General features: G+C 46.7%; 1 protein-coding gene across 2 annotated transcripts in view; it reads left to right on the top strand.

Annotated features, from left to right (window-relative positions):
- TXNRD1 (thioredoxin reductase 1) overlaps positions 1-14,117 on the top strand; it is a 108,057-nt gene that overhangs the window by 12,446 nt on the left and 81,494 nt on the right. The window contains exon 1 of one of the 2 annotated variants that reach the window (XM_056574510.1): positions 10,244-10,300. The exons of the other annotated variant lie outside the window; for it this stretch is intronic. The gene's annotated coding sequence lies outside the window, so the exon portion shown is untranslated. Of the gene's footprint in view, positions 1-10,243; positions 10,301-14,117 lie in introns of those variants that run through there. 2 annotated transcript variants of the gene reach the window in all.

Raw genomic sequence — 14,117 nt, 5'->3', positions numbered from 1 at the left:
ACGTGGAACTCACGGTGTTTAGTGTCGACCGAACAGAAAATCCTCTCCGAGGTGGAGGTCTGTAGGAATATCACCGGTGACCTCGGGAAGATCAGGTCTTTGGAGTATGGCAGTCTTGGTACCAGTAGGGCTTCTCTCCTGTGGAGAGGTTTTTCTTTTGATGTGCCCTAGGTACTAGACCTTTTAGGTAGAGTACCTTTATTTTGGTTAGGGGCAGTGTTATAGGGATAGTGATAGGGTGAGAGCAGGGTCAGTTTTAATAGAGGGATAGAATTAGGGAAAATTGTAGGGGGGAGTTAGGGAAAGAGTTTAATATTTTTTTTGATGTATCAAGTCTGCCATCCTTCTTCCTGGTAGTGGGCTAATGCATGTGCACGCTAGCTTTTTGTTTTGTTTTAAGCTGATATGGTAAGAAGGGCTTACAGGCGACCAAACTAAGGTGGTTTTGGTTCAGTGTGTATATGTTAGTATGTATAAGTTTGAGTGTAAGTAGGTTGGGAGGAGTGCTAGGTGGGGAGGGTGTATTTGTGGGTGGTGGTGTTTTGCTTTTCTTTTTGGGACCTGACATGGGTCAGTTAGGGAAAGGACGTTGTGTACAAACATTATGGACTCTGACCCATGTGCAGGAGGGGTGGTGTGGGAGAGGGTACAGTTTTAGTGTAGGGATTTTGGTAGGGTTTTCTATTGTTTTTGTAGGTTTTCTGTAGTTTATATATTTTTAGTTAAATACTATATTAATTATGTTCATGTGATTTTGTATGTATATTGTTTATACAGTAACCCCCCGACCTACGATGGCCCCGACATATGATAAAATCGACATACGATGGCCTCTCAGAGGCCATCGCATGTCGATGTCAGCATCGACATACGATGCTTTTATATGTCGGGGCCATCGCATTAACTGCTATCCGACAGCGCAAAATGCTTAAGCTGCTGTCGGATAGCAGTGTAATGTGCCCCAACAGGTTCACTTACCTATTCCCGATGCTCCGGGTCCACTTCGCGATCCTCCGGTGTCTTGCGCATCTTCTCCTTGCTTTCCGGCGTCCTTATTACGTCACTATGCACGCCGCGCCGGCGCAGCAGCGTAATAACGTCACCAGAAAGCGAGGCCCGGACCCTGCAGAAGATGCGCAAGACACCGGAGGATCGCAAAGAAGACACCGGAGCAGCGGGACAGCATCGGGAGCCCCTGGAACAGCAGCGGGAGCGGTGAGGACCTGGTGCGGAGCGGCGGGGACAGGTAAGTACAGCTTCCTATAATTTACATTGCACGGATCCCTCAACATACGATGGATTCGACAAACGATGGGTCGTTTGAAATGAATTACCATCGTATGTTGAGGGACCACTGTATATTGTTTTTTTATATTATAGCATTACAGTAGTTATGGCAGTCGGACCAGTTATTATGTTGTTACGTGGTTTATTTGGTTTATTTCAATTTATTTGGTCTAGTGTTTTATTTTAATAATTTTTTTTTTTTGCAGCCAGGTAGTGCAAAATTTTATGTTTATATTTTGCTAAGCCAAGTTGTGCTTTTTTTTTATTTTAAATTTTTTTTTTTTTTGTAGTGGTGTGCTTGTTATATCTTCTGTTTTGTTTTCTCGTTGTGTTTCCCGAGTATGGATGGTTTTGAGTTGTAGCCAGGTAGTGCTTAATTTTATTTTCATATTTTGATAAGCCAAGTTGTGCTATTTTTATGTTCATTTTTGGTATGCGTGTGAGTGTGTTGTTTGGTTCGGTTAGGTGGATTGGAATATTTTAGGTTTTTGGAAAGCTGGGCTGGCCGGTTAGGCAAGGTTTTGTTTTTGTGTTTTGGTATCAGTGTATTTCTTATTTATTTAATAGCTGATTAAGCTTGTTTTGTGTTTTTGTATAAGTTTTGTACTTTTATAATAAAAAAGAGTGTCAGCAGAGAGCACTGTGGTCAGGCAGAAAGGAAATTCAGCTGTACAGCAGCTGAAAAGTACCGGAATTATTGGGATTTTTTTTTAATAGAAATAATTTACAAATCTGTTTAACTTTCTGGCACCAGTTGATTTAAAAGAAAATGTTTTCCAGTGCCCCTTTAATAAACCGTATAGAAATCATTTCATATAAAGAATGGAAAGTTGTTGTAATTAGGGCTGGGCGGTATACTGGTTCATACCGAAATTTTTGTGCTGCACGATATCAATTTTAACCCATACCGCAATACCGGTTTGGCCCCTCCCCCTCGGGAATGAATGAATCAGCCCATTGATTGGACTTTTTGATCGCTTTTTATTCATTTTTTTTATTATAGAAAAAGTGACCAAAATATGCTATTTTGGACTTGTATTATAGACATATCGCCCCGGGTGTCAGTCTGACACCCGATGCGATCGTCCATAATATAGCAGAGATGTGGCTCCATACAGCGCTCACATCTCTGCTCTGTACTCTGAGTGATGTACTATTCACATCACTGGCCATTCATATTTTCCGCCCAGAGCTGTGATTGGCCGGATGGTTGCAGCCAATCACAGCTCTGAGGAAAATATGAATGAATGAGTGGCCGTCTCGGAGTACAGAGCAGAACAGGGATGCAAGCTATGTATACAGCCGCTCTGCATCTCTGCTACACATAGGACGATCGCAGCGGGTGTCAGTAGTGACACTCGCTGTGATGTGTCCTTAACTGTAGGTACTACTACTCCCAACATGGAGCACATTCTGCTTCATGCTGGGAGCTGTAGTATCTGCATTAATAGACAGATCGCAGCGAGTGTAATTTCTGACACCTGCTGCGATCTGTCTATTAATGCAGGTACTACAGCTCCCAGCATGGAGCAGAGTGTGCTCCATGTTGGAAGTAGTAGTACTTGTAGTTAAGGAAAGATCACAGAGGGTATCACTCCTGACATCCGCTGTGATCCTCCGGTGTAATGTATGGATGCGGCCGGCGCTCTCTTATGGTCCCCTGCACGGCCGTATACATACACATTCCAATTTCTCACAGAGAGCTGTGATTGGCTGGAACCATCTGGCCAATCACAGCTCTCTGCAGGAAATATGAATAGGGGTATATATACGTCAGTGCAGGGGACCATAGAAGAGCGGCCGCATCTATACATTATACAGGAGGATCGCAACGGGCGATCTGTCAATTAGTACAGGTACTACTACTCCCATCATGGAGCAGTGTGTTCCATGCTGGGAGCAGTAGTACTACCTAAAAAATGTAAAAAAAAAAAAAAAATAACTGTTAAAAACACACACACACACACACACACACATTTTTATTATTGTCGGATAAATTTTTAGTGCTTTACCCGCCCACATAAATTGATCCCTGTTTAAAAATTAATAAACATTTCGTAATAAAAAAGATACATTTCGTTAGATACAATTTTTTCCATCACTACCATATCTTTTTTTTATAATTTTTTTTTACGGTACCCTACAAAATTTTTATAAAAAAAGGTATCTCCATAATTTTTTTGGATCGCTAAAGTCCAAAAAAGAATAAAAACCGCCTGCAAAACGCAAAATTTACAATCAACATGGCGTTTTTCTTGGCGTTTTTGCTCTCCCATAGCCTTCTATGGGAGGAAAACGCCATGATTTCAGGGCAAAAAACGCCAAACTAGGTTTTGTCTGGCGGTTTGAAAATCCAGCCTCTGAGCCTGAAATTGCTGTAAAACACCAATAGGATTAAAAAAAAACCCCAAACTGGAAAACACCAAGTGAATCTGGCATTTTGCAGTTTACTATTGATTTGCAGCTAACATCTGGATGCGGTGTTTTTTCAATGAAAAAACGCCGTGCGGGAAAATTGGTGTTTTTGCAAAGAAAACTTAATGGAGTTTCAGCCTTATACTGATCCCTTCAAAGCCATAGCTTTGCATGGATCAGTGAGATAGGGGCTCGATTGCTCAAGCCTGTAGCTCAGGCTTGGAGCAATCAAACACCGATCGGACGCGACAGAGCAAGGTAAGGGGGTCTCCGCTCACGTCCTAGCTGATCGGGACATCACGATTTTATCGCGATAGTCCCGATCAGCCCGACTGGGCTGCCGGGAAGCGTTTACTTTCATTTTCAGCGCGGCAATCAACTTTGATCGCCGCCTCTGAAGGGTTAATAGCCGTTACCCCGCATCACACCATGTCAGTCCCGGCTGCTATTCGTTGTGCTGCACGCAATTAGCCCAGGGTCCCAGCTATGAATAGCAGCCGGGACCGACCTGGTGTGATGGGGGGTCACGGCATGACCCCGTTTTAAACTCCGGGACCGGGCACAGAGCGTACAGGTACGCCCTGCATCCTTAAGAGGTTATGGAAAGACGATATAGTTTCGGACGATGGTTGGGGAGTATAAGATTCAGAGTTAAGATTATATAATGAAGAATTTAAAAAAACTGAATCTATTTGCTGTGTCTCTAGGAGAAACTAAACAATAGATTTAGCCCATAAAATATCAAGCTTTATTGAACAAATACAATCATAAAAACATGATTAAAATGACATAGAAAAAATGAGGATCAGATGACTGCCGGACTGTCATTTTAATCATGTTTTTATGATTGTATTTGTTTAATAAAGCTTGATATTTTATGGGCTAAATCTATTGTTTGGTCATACTTATTGATAGGAGACAGTGTTTAGCGTGGTATGTACCAAACGCATGAAACCTTTCTCTATTGGAAAGCCACTTTTGGTCATACTTGGTTGTTTTCTAGGAGAAACTAGCTTACACTATCTGCTGTCCATAAAAAGGGAATCCTAGATCTAGTCTGTCTGGCTTTCAACTTATGCAAACAAAAAATGCCAAATATAATGAATCATACCCACATATCATAGAACAACAAATGAAAAAAAAGCGTATATAGATCAAATAATTAGATTTTATTAAACATAAGTGCAATAAGACATGACATTTAAAACCACTTAATATAAATATATATATATATATATATATATATATATATATATATATATAATTAGGTAAATTGTGAACAGAGACTATTTTGTGGTGAAATGACTGATGTCATTACAAAGTAGAATTGGTAGCACAAGCCCTCGTATGGGTCTGTAGGTGGAAAACTGAAAGCGTTATGATTTTTAGAAAATGAGGAGGAAAAAAACGTAAGTGCAAAAAAGGAAAAACGCTGGCACCCTGCAGACCGAATGAGGCTGGATTCACATATATCAGGGGTGCACTGGAGGGGAACTGATGCTTGAACTGATCCTGTTCATTTGAATGGGACAGTTCACAATCATTCAGCTTCTTAATTTTTACGCAGGATGGTTGGACACACCGGAGAGAGAAGTTTGGATTACACCCCCTGAAATATACTACTGTGCGTATGTGTGTATATATCACAGGAAAGAAAAAAAAATATATATATATATTTCCCAACCAGAGTGCATCCAGCTGTTGCAAAACTTAATCTATCAGCATGCTGGGATTTGTAGTATTCCAACAGCTGGAGGCACCCTGGTTGCGAAACATTGATACATACACACACATGCATAAATCAGTGTTTCCCAATCAGGATGCCCCCAGCTATTGCAAAACTACAAATCCCAGCATGCCCGTACAGCCTATACAGCTGGAGGCACCCTGGTTGGGAAACACTGATAGCAAGATATATATATATATATATATATATATATATATATATATATATATATATATATATATATGTATATGGTCCCAAAACAATGCAGCACTACTTATCTAGTCCAGAAACAGTGATGGTGCCAGCGTCCAAAAAAGACTTGATCAAAGTCCATATATTTATATATATATATATCTCAAATGTTAGCTCCATGGGATTTTCCCACCGCTGCAATATTTGCTGCACTAGGGTTGGGCCTGTGGTAGACCTCGTGACAGATAGTGACAGATGCACCACTGTATATCACATATATTAAATAAAACTGTGCATATACACATGCATACATACATACTCACACATTTATCATGCATGTGTATATACATACGTGCATTACACACACATACAGCACACTATACACAAATACATGTAACAGATAAACTGTTTACATCACACATGTACATCACACATTACATATACTTACTTTTATTAAAAGCTAAGCTGGCTGGGTGCATTAAATACTTTAGGAGCTGGTAGATATTCATGCCTCCTGGGGCCTGCAGACTATCTCCCTCATCGTCGGCCGACAGACAACTAAACTGTGCGACAGCAGCAGCAGAAGGAAGAGACGGGGGAAGGGGTGTTAAAGGAGCCTCTCACTGCCAACACTATGTAAATGAACTCTGCAGCTAACCTCAATCCTGGATGCTGTAGGGCTACACTACTTCCCCCAGCTACAAACACTCTAGCAGCCGCAGGGAGCCCTCTGGAGGACGGGGGTCCTGAGCAATTGCCCAGTTTGCCATGCCCTAATGCCGCCTCTGTTAGCACTGCTTTAGCAAGTCACTGCCTTTGACAGCCAGGGATGTCAGCCTCAATAAGGAGGGGAATAGGAGTAAAGGGCAGGTCAGACAGGTGGGGGACTCAATAATTAGGGGGGCAGACAAGGCAATCTGTCACAATGACCCGGTTTGTAGAACAGTGTGTTTTCTTCCTGGCTGCTATATACTTGACCAGCAACTGAGCTATGCTTACCTCGTTTTAAAGGTCCTTTGATATTTTCTATATGCAGTGGTGTCGCTGGGGGGGGGGGGGCAGAGGGGGCCATGGCCCCCCCTAGATCAGGCCGTGCCCCCCCCTTGTGCCCCCCCAATTTAAAATAAACTAAGTCAGGGGTCGGCAACCACTCATGGCACACGGGGCTCTGGGCAGAGAGGTGCTCACTCCGCTAATGGGGATCCAGGACACTTGTCCCGGATCCCCAGGCGAGCGAGTGCCGCTTTCAGCTGTGTGCACACACAGCTAAGCCTCCTCTCAGTGTGAGCCGCAGGACCTGCCGCTTCACTAAGAGGAGAACTGTGAACTCTGCCCCCACGCAGTGCAGGCGCCGATGACGTCACTCATCGGCGCCTGCACTATAGCGGGAGAAGAATGCAGCCCCCTGTGCTGCTGAAGAGAGCCTGCCTATAGGTGAGTAAAAGTTTATTTTTTAATCATCCTGGCATCAGCTGGAGGGGGGAGGGGGGGCCATGATGTGGAGGAGATGGGGGGGGGGGGCAATGATGTGGAGGAGATGGGGGGCAATGATGTGGAGGAGATGGGGGGGGGCAATGATGTGGAGGAGATGGAGGGACAATGATATGGAGGAGATGGGGGGGCAATGATGTGGAGGAAATGGGGGGGCAATGATGTGGAGGAGATGGGGGGGAAATGATGTGGAGGAGATGGGGGGGAAATGATGTGGAGGAGATGGGGGGCAATGATGTGGAGGAGATGGGGGGCAATGATGTGGAGGAGATGGGGGGGGCAATGATGTGGAGGAGATGGGGGGGCAATGATGTGGAGGAGATGGGGGGGCAATGATGTGGAGGAGATGGGGGGGCAATGATGTGGAGGAGATGGGGGGGGCAATGATGTGGAGGAGATGGAGGGGGGGCAATGATGTGGAGGAGATGGGGGGGGGCAATGATGTGGAGGAGATGGGGGGGGGGAATGATGTGGAGGAGATGGGGGGCAATGATGTGGAAGAGATGGGGGGGCAATGATGTGGAGGAGATGGGGGGGCAATGATGTGGAGGAGATGGGGGGCAATGATGTGGAGGAGGGGGGGCAATGATGTGGAGGAAGGGGGGGGCAATGATGTGGAGGAAGGGGGGGCAATGATGTGGAGGAAGGGGGGGCAATGATGTGGAGGAGATGGGGGCAATGTTGTGGAGGAGGTGAGGGGGGGTGATGATGTGGAGGGGTGAGGGTGTGTGTGCAGGTGAGGGGGGAGATGAGAGGGGGGTGATGATGTGGAGGGGGTGTGTGCAGGTGAGAGGGGGGTGATGATGTGGAGGAGATGAGAGTGGGTGTAGGTGAGAGGGGGGCGATGATGTGGAGGAGGTGAGGGGGGTTGTGTGCAGGTGAGAGGGGGGTGATGATGTGGAGGAGGAGAGGGGAGCGATGATGTGGAGGAGGTGAGGGGGATTGTGTGCAGGTGAGAGGGGGGTGATGATGTGGAGGAGGAGAGGGGGGTGATGATGTGGAGGAGGTAAGGGGGGTGATGATGTGGAGAAGGAGAGGGGGGTGTAGGTGAGAGGGGGGTGATGATGTGGAGGAGGAGAGGGGGGCGATGATGTGGAGGAGGTGAGGGGGGTTGTGTGCAGGTGAGAGGGGGGTGATGATGTGGAGGAGGAGAGGGGGGTGATGATGTGGAGGAGGAGAGGGGGGTGATGATGTGGAGGAGGTGAGGGGGGTGTAGGTGAGAGGGGGGTGATGATGTGAAGGAGCACTGGCTACTTCCCTACCTGGCTACCTACCCAATTACCTGCTTGGCTACTTCCCTACCTGGCAACCTACCTAGTTACCTGCCTGGCTATTTCCCTACCTTGAAACCTACCTAATTACCTGCCTGGCTACTTCTCTACCTGGCTTCCTACCTTATCACTGGCTACCTACCCACTTACTTAGCCTCCTGGTTACTTACCTACATAGCTACTTACCTACATAGCAACCTAATTACCTAGCTAGCTAGCTACCCAGCTTCCTACCTACATACATAGCTACCCACTTACCTACCTGGCTACCTACTTAGCTACCTACCTATGAACCTCCATATCTACATAGCTACCTACCTACCTAATTGGCTGCCTACCAACCTAGCTAGCCACCTTTATCCAAGGACAATCTCAGCACACCAAAGTATAAAGTGCAGTTGAGTGGAGTTTATTCCATTCTAAACAGAGTTACAGAGCAGGCTACGATTCGTCGATTCTAGTGCTTGGCAAAGGTGAAGACAGGTCGCTGAAACGTTGCTTGCTCTGTAACACTGTTTGGAATGGAATAAACTCCACTGAATTCTGCACTTCTGGGGAGGGCACTGGAAAAAATGCAGAAACTAAGATGTTTGTCTTGCAGATGCTGCAGTGATGGGTTCAGTGGCGGATCCAGGGGGGGGGGGGCAACGGGGCAATTGCCCCCCCCCCCCCCGAGATTGCTGCCCCCTAGAATGGTGGAGCCGAAGCTGTAAGCTTCCGCTCCACCATTCACTAACCTTGGCTGTCACACGCTGTGAGTACACAGCGTGTGAGCTGCGGGGTCGCGATCCACTGCAGGCCGGCGCCCGGAAATCCCGTCCCCGCGGCCAGCATACAGTAAGTACTAAGGGTATGCTCAGGGCCCAGGGGATTTGGGGGACAGAATATGTGCCACTGTTAAGGGCACTATATCGTACAGGAGGAGGGGGAGGGGGGGAAGAGAAAGGGGAATTTTTATTTGAGGGGCTGCAGGGCAAAGCACTGCGGGCACTATATGTGAAGAGCACATGACAGGGGGGCCCCCTGTGCTGTGCCCCTCACATATAATGCCCCCTGTGCTGTGCCCACACATATAAATTATATGTGTGGGGGGCACAGCACAGGGGATATTATATTTGTGGGGCACAGCACAGGGGGTATTATATGTGTGGGGCACAGGGGGCATTATAAGTGAAGGGCACAGCACAGGGGGCATTATATGTGTGGGGCATATAACAGGAGCATTATATGTGAGGGGCATTATATGTGAGGGGAACAGCACAGGGGACATTATATGTGAGGGGCACAGCACAGAGGGCATTATATGTGAGGGACGCATGATGGGGGCATTATATGTGAGGGGCAAAGAACGGGGGAATTATATGTGAAGGGCACAGCACAGGGGGCAATATATGTTAGGGGCACAGGGCATTATTATGTGGGGGGAACAGGACGGGTCATAATTATTATATGTAGGGGCACAAGATGGGGCATTATTACTATATGTGAAGGCACAGAGTGTTCTGCATTTCAGAAGTATATTGTAGATTATGAGGAATTTCTGGGGTGGTACTTTTTTTATGGGCAACAATACATTTGGGTATTTTATTCAGAGGGTGCACTGCACAGCAAGTTATATTCAGAGAGTGCAGTGTGTGGTAGTATTATATTCAGAGGGTGCAGTGTATGATAGTATTATATTCAGAGGGTAAGGTGTGTCGTGGTATTATATTCAGAGGGTACAGTGTGTTGTTTATTCAGTGTGTCAGAATTATATTCAGAAGGTATGTGCCAGTATTATATTCGAAGAATACAGTGTCTGGCAGGTTTATATTAATTATTGTTTTCATATAGAGGATCAGAATCCGCTGACATAGGGAGGAGCTATCTGGGCGTCAAGTTCTGCAGAGAGAAGATTTAGCTGGAACAAGTCCCGGTGGTATGTACATCTGAATTAGATAAGGAAAGACTATATAGAAGATGTCACCTGTAGTCACTGATATCATTCTGTATCCTTCTGTGTGTGTGTCCCATCAGAGCTGTAGTCACTTGTAAGTTCTGCAGTAATGATGGGTGAAACAACAACTCCCAGCATCCCCTTACCACTACTTAGGTCATACTGGGAGCTGTAGTTTTAAATGGTAAAAACTTCTTTAGCACTTTCCCATTCTGTGGCAATTTTGATTATTATTCTGATATGTGAGCATGGCCAAAAAGTCTTAAACAAGGTTAGGACTAGGGATGCACCGATATATCGGCGGCCGATACATATCGGCCGAAAATGGCTATAACGGCAAAATGCCGAAACAACAAAAAAACTGCCGATAATGACCACCTCCCCTGCCCGCCCACAGCACAAGTTACAAACACTGCCAGTGTCAGAGGCACTCGTGGGGGGGTGCAGGGGGGGCCGGCCGCAATATCGGGGGGGGAGGGGGTTGCGCTCTCCGGGATAGGATTAGGAATACTTCGGTGACCGGAACACTGTGGGGGCAGCAGTACAGACATACAGCCTCCAGCTATACACTGTATATGGCTGGAAGCTGTATGTCTGTGGGGTGTGGGGGAACTGCTGACCTAATGTGGGGGGAGCTGCCTACAAATGTGGGGGGAGCTGCCTAATATTGTTGGGGGGAGCTGCCTAATATTGTGTTTGGGGGGGGGGAGCTGCCTAATATTGTGTGTGGGGGGGGAGCTGCCTAATATTGTGTTTGGGGGGGGGGAGCTGCCTAATATTGTGTGTGTGTGTGTGTGGGGGGGAGCTGCCTAATATTTTGTGTGGGGGGGGAGAGCTGCCTAATATTGTGTGTGGGGGGGGGAGCTGCCTAATATTGTTGGGGGGAGCTGCCTGATATTGTGGGGGGGGGGGGGGAGCTGCCTAATATTGTGGGGGGAGCTGCCTAATATTGTGGGGGGGGGGAGCTGCCTAATATTGTGGGGGGGGGGAGCTGCCTAATATTGTGGGGGGGGGGAGCTGCCTAATATTGTGGGGGGGAGGGAGCTGCCTAATATTGTTGGGGGGGGGAGCTGCCTAATATTGTTGGGGGGAGCTGCCCGATATTGTGGGGGGGGGGGAGCTGCCTAATATTGTGGGGGGAGCTGCCTAATATTGTTGGGGGGAGCTGCCTAATATTGTTGGGGGGAGCTGCCTAATATTGTGGGGGGGGGAGCTGCCTAATATTGTGGGGGGGGGGAGCTGCCTATTATTGTGGGGGGGGGGAGCTGCCTATTATTGTGGGGGGGAGGGAGCTGCCTAATATTGTTGGGGGGGGGAGCTGCCTAATATTGTTGGGGGGAGCTGCCCGATATTGTGGGGGGGGGGGGAGCTGCCTAATATTGTGGGGGGAGCTGCCTAATATTGTTGGGGGGAGCTGCCTAATATTGTTGGGGGGAGCTGCCTAATATTGTGGGGGGGAGCTGCCTAATATTGTTGGGGGGAGCTGCCTAATATTGTGGGGGGGAGCTGCCTAATATTGTGGGGGGGAGCTGCCTAATATTGTGGGGGGGGGGAGCTGCCTAATATTGTGGGGGAGCTGCCTAATATTATGGGGGAACTGCCTACTATTGTGGGGGAACTGCTGACCTAATGTGGGGGGGAGCTGCCTACAAATGTGGGGGGAGCTGCCTACAAATGTGGGGGGAGCTGCCTAATATTGTTGGGGGGAGCTGCCTAATATTGTGTGGGAACTGCCTACTATTGTTGGGGGGAGCTGCCTACTATTGTGGGGGAAATGCTGACCTAATGTGGGGGAGCTGCCTACTATTGTGAGGAACCTGCCTACTATTGTGGGGGAACTGCTGACCTAATGTGGGGGGGAGCTGCCTAAAAATGTGGGGGGAGCTGCCTAATATTGTGTGGGGACTGCCTACTATTGTTGGGGGGAGCTGCCTACTATTGTGGGGAACCTGCCTACTATTGTGGGGGAAATGCTGACCTAATTTGGGAACCTGTCTACTATTGTGGGGGAAATGCTGACCTAATTTGGGAACCTGCCTACTGTTGTGGGGGAGCTGCCTACTGTTGTTGAGGAGCTGCCTACTGTTGTGGGGGAGCTGCCTACTGTTGTGGGGGAGCTGCCTACTGTTGTGGGGGAACTCCCGACCTAATGTGGGGGAGCTGGCAATCTAATGTGGGGGAGCTGGCAATCTAATGTGGGGGAATCTAATCTAATGAGCGGAGCGCTGCATTTTACCAGAAGACAGGGAGAAGTCATTTTCAGTATCGGTTTCGGCCGGACATTTTTTTTTATTTCGGTTTCGTTTCGGTTCTGAAATTTCCATTTCGGTGCACCTCTAGTTAGGACTGTATGATACATTTAATAATATTGTAAGTTCCGTAAGCAACATCTTATTTTCTGTCCGCCAACACAAAATACTCTAATAGTGACCCTCCCGAGACTCCACTCTGGATCTGCCCCTGCATAGGACCGTACACTAAGGCTTAGTTTCCACTTGGTTTTTTTTTTCTGGCAGTTTTTGGAAAACTACCACTGAAGTTTTTGAGCCAAAGTCAGAAGTGGATTCATAAGGGAGGAGAAGTGTTAGGCGAGGACTCCACTGAGATTTTTGCCCTGCGATTTTTGTGGCATAAAAACGCCAGAAAAACTGCCACAGTTTTCCCCTGCGTTTTGGCGTTTTTTCTGGCGTTTTTACCTTTGTGTGGAATTTGCCTTTTTTGGCCCCTTCTGCGTTTTTTTTTTTTTTTTTTTACAAAATAGTTGGGTACCAAAAAAAAAAAAAAAAAAGGATGCAGTAGGGATATAAAAATGTATTTACAGCTCTGAGGAAAAGATGAACGAATGAGTCGCCGGAGTACAGAGCATAGTGTAGAGCAGGGATGCGAGCGATGTATACAGTCGCTCCATCTCTGCTATAGACAGGACGATCACAGCGGGTGTCAGTAGTGACCCCCGCTGTGATGTGTTCTTAAGCAGACACTACTACTCCCAACATGGAGCACACTCTGCTCCACGCTGGGAGCTGTAGTACCTGCATTAATAGACAGATCGCAGTGAGTGTAACTTTTGACACCCGCTGCGATCTGTCTATTAATGCAGGTACTACAACTCCCAGCATGGAGCAGTGTGTACTCAATGTTGGGAGTAGTAATACTTGTAGTTAAGGAAAGATCACTGTGGGTATCACTCCAGTCCTGACACCCGCTGTGATCTTCCTGTATAATGTATAGATGCGTGCAGCCGCTCTCTCCTATGGTCCCCTGCACGGCCGTATATATACACATGTTCCTATTTCCCACAGAGAGCTGTGATTGGCTGGAACCATCTGGCCAATCACAGCTCTGCGGGAAATATGAATAAGTGTAAATAAATGTCAGTGCAGGGGACCATAGGAGAGTGGCCGCATCTATACATTATACAAGAGGATCGCAACGAACCCTAGCGATCTGTCAATTAGTACAGGTACTACTACTCCCATCATGGAACAGTGTGTTCCATGCTGGGAGTAGTAGTACTACCTAAAAAATTTCAAAAACTAAAAAGTGAAAAACACACACACTACATTTTTATTATTCTCGGCTACATTTTTAGTGCTTTACCCGCCCACATAAATTGATCCCTGTTTAAAAATTAATAAACATTTCGTAATAAAAAATATACATTTCGTTAGATACAATTTTTTCCATCACTACTGTATCTTTTTTATTAATTTTTTTTAGCGTACCCTACGAAATTTTAATAAAAAAGGTATCTCCATCATTTTTTTGGATCGCTAAAGTCCAAAAAAGAATAAAACCC

Source organism: Hyla sarda, chromosome 4, assembly GCF_029499605.1.
Source record: "Hyla sarda isolate aHylSar1 chromosome 4, aHylSar1.hap1, whole genome shotgun sequence".
In the NCBI taxonomy this organism is placed as follows: Eukaryota; Metazoa; Chordata; class Amphibia; order Anura; family Hylidae; genus Hyla; species Hyla sarda.
The sequence above is the reverse complement of the archived record's forward strand: the minus strand, read 5'-3'. Positions and strand labels throughout refer to the sequence as shown.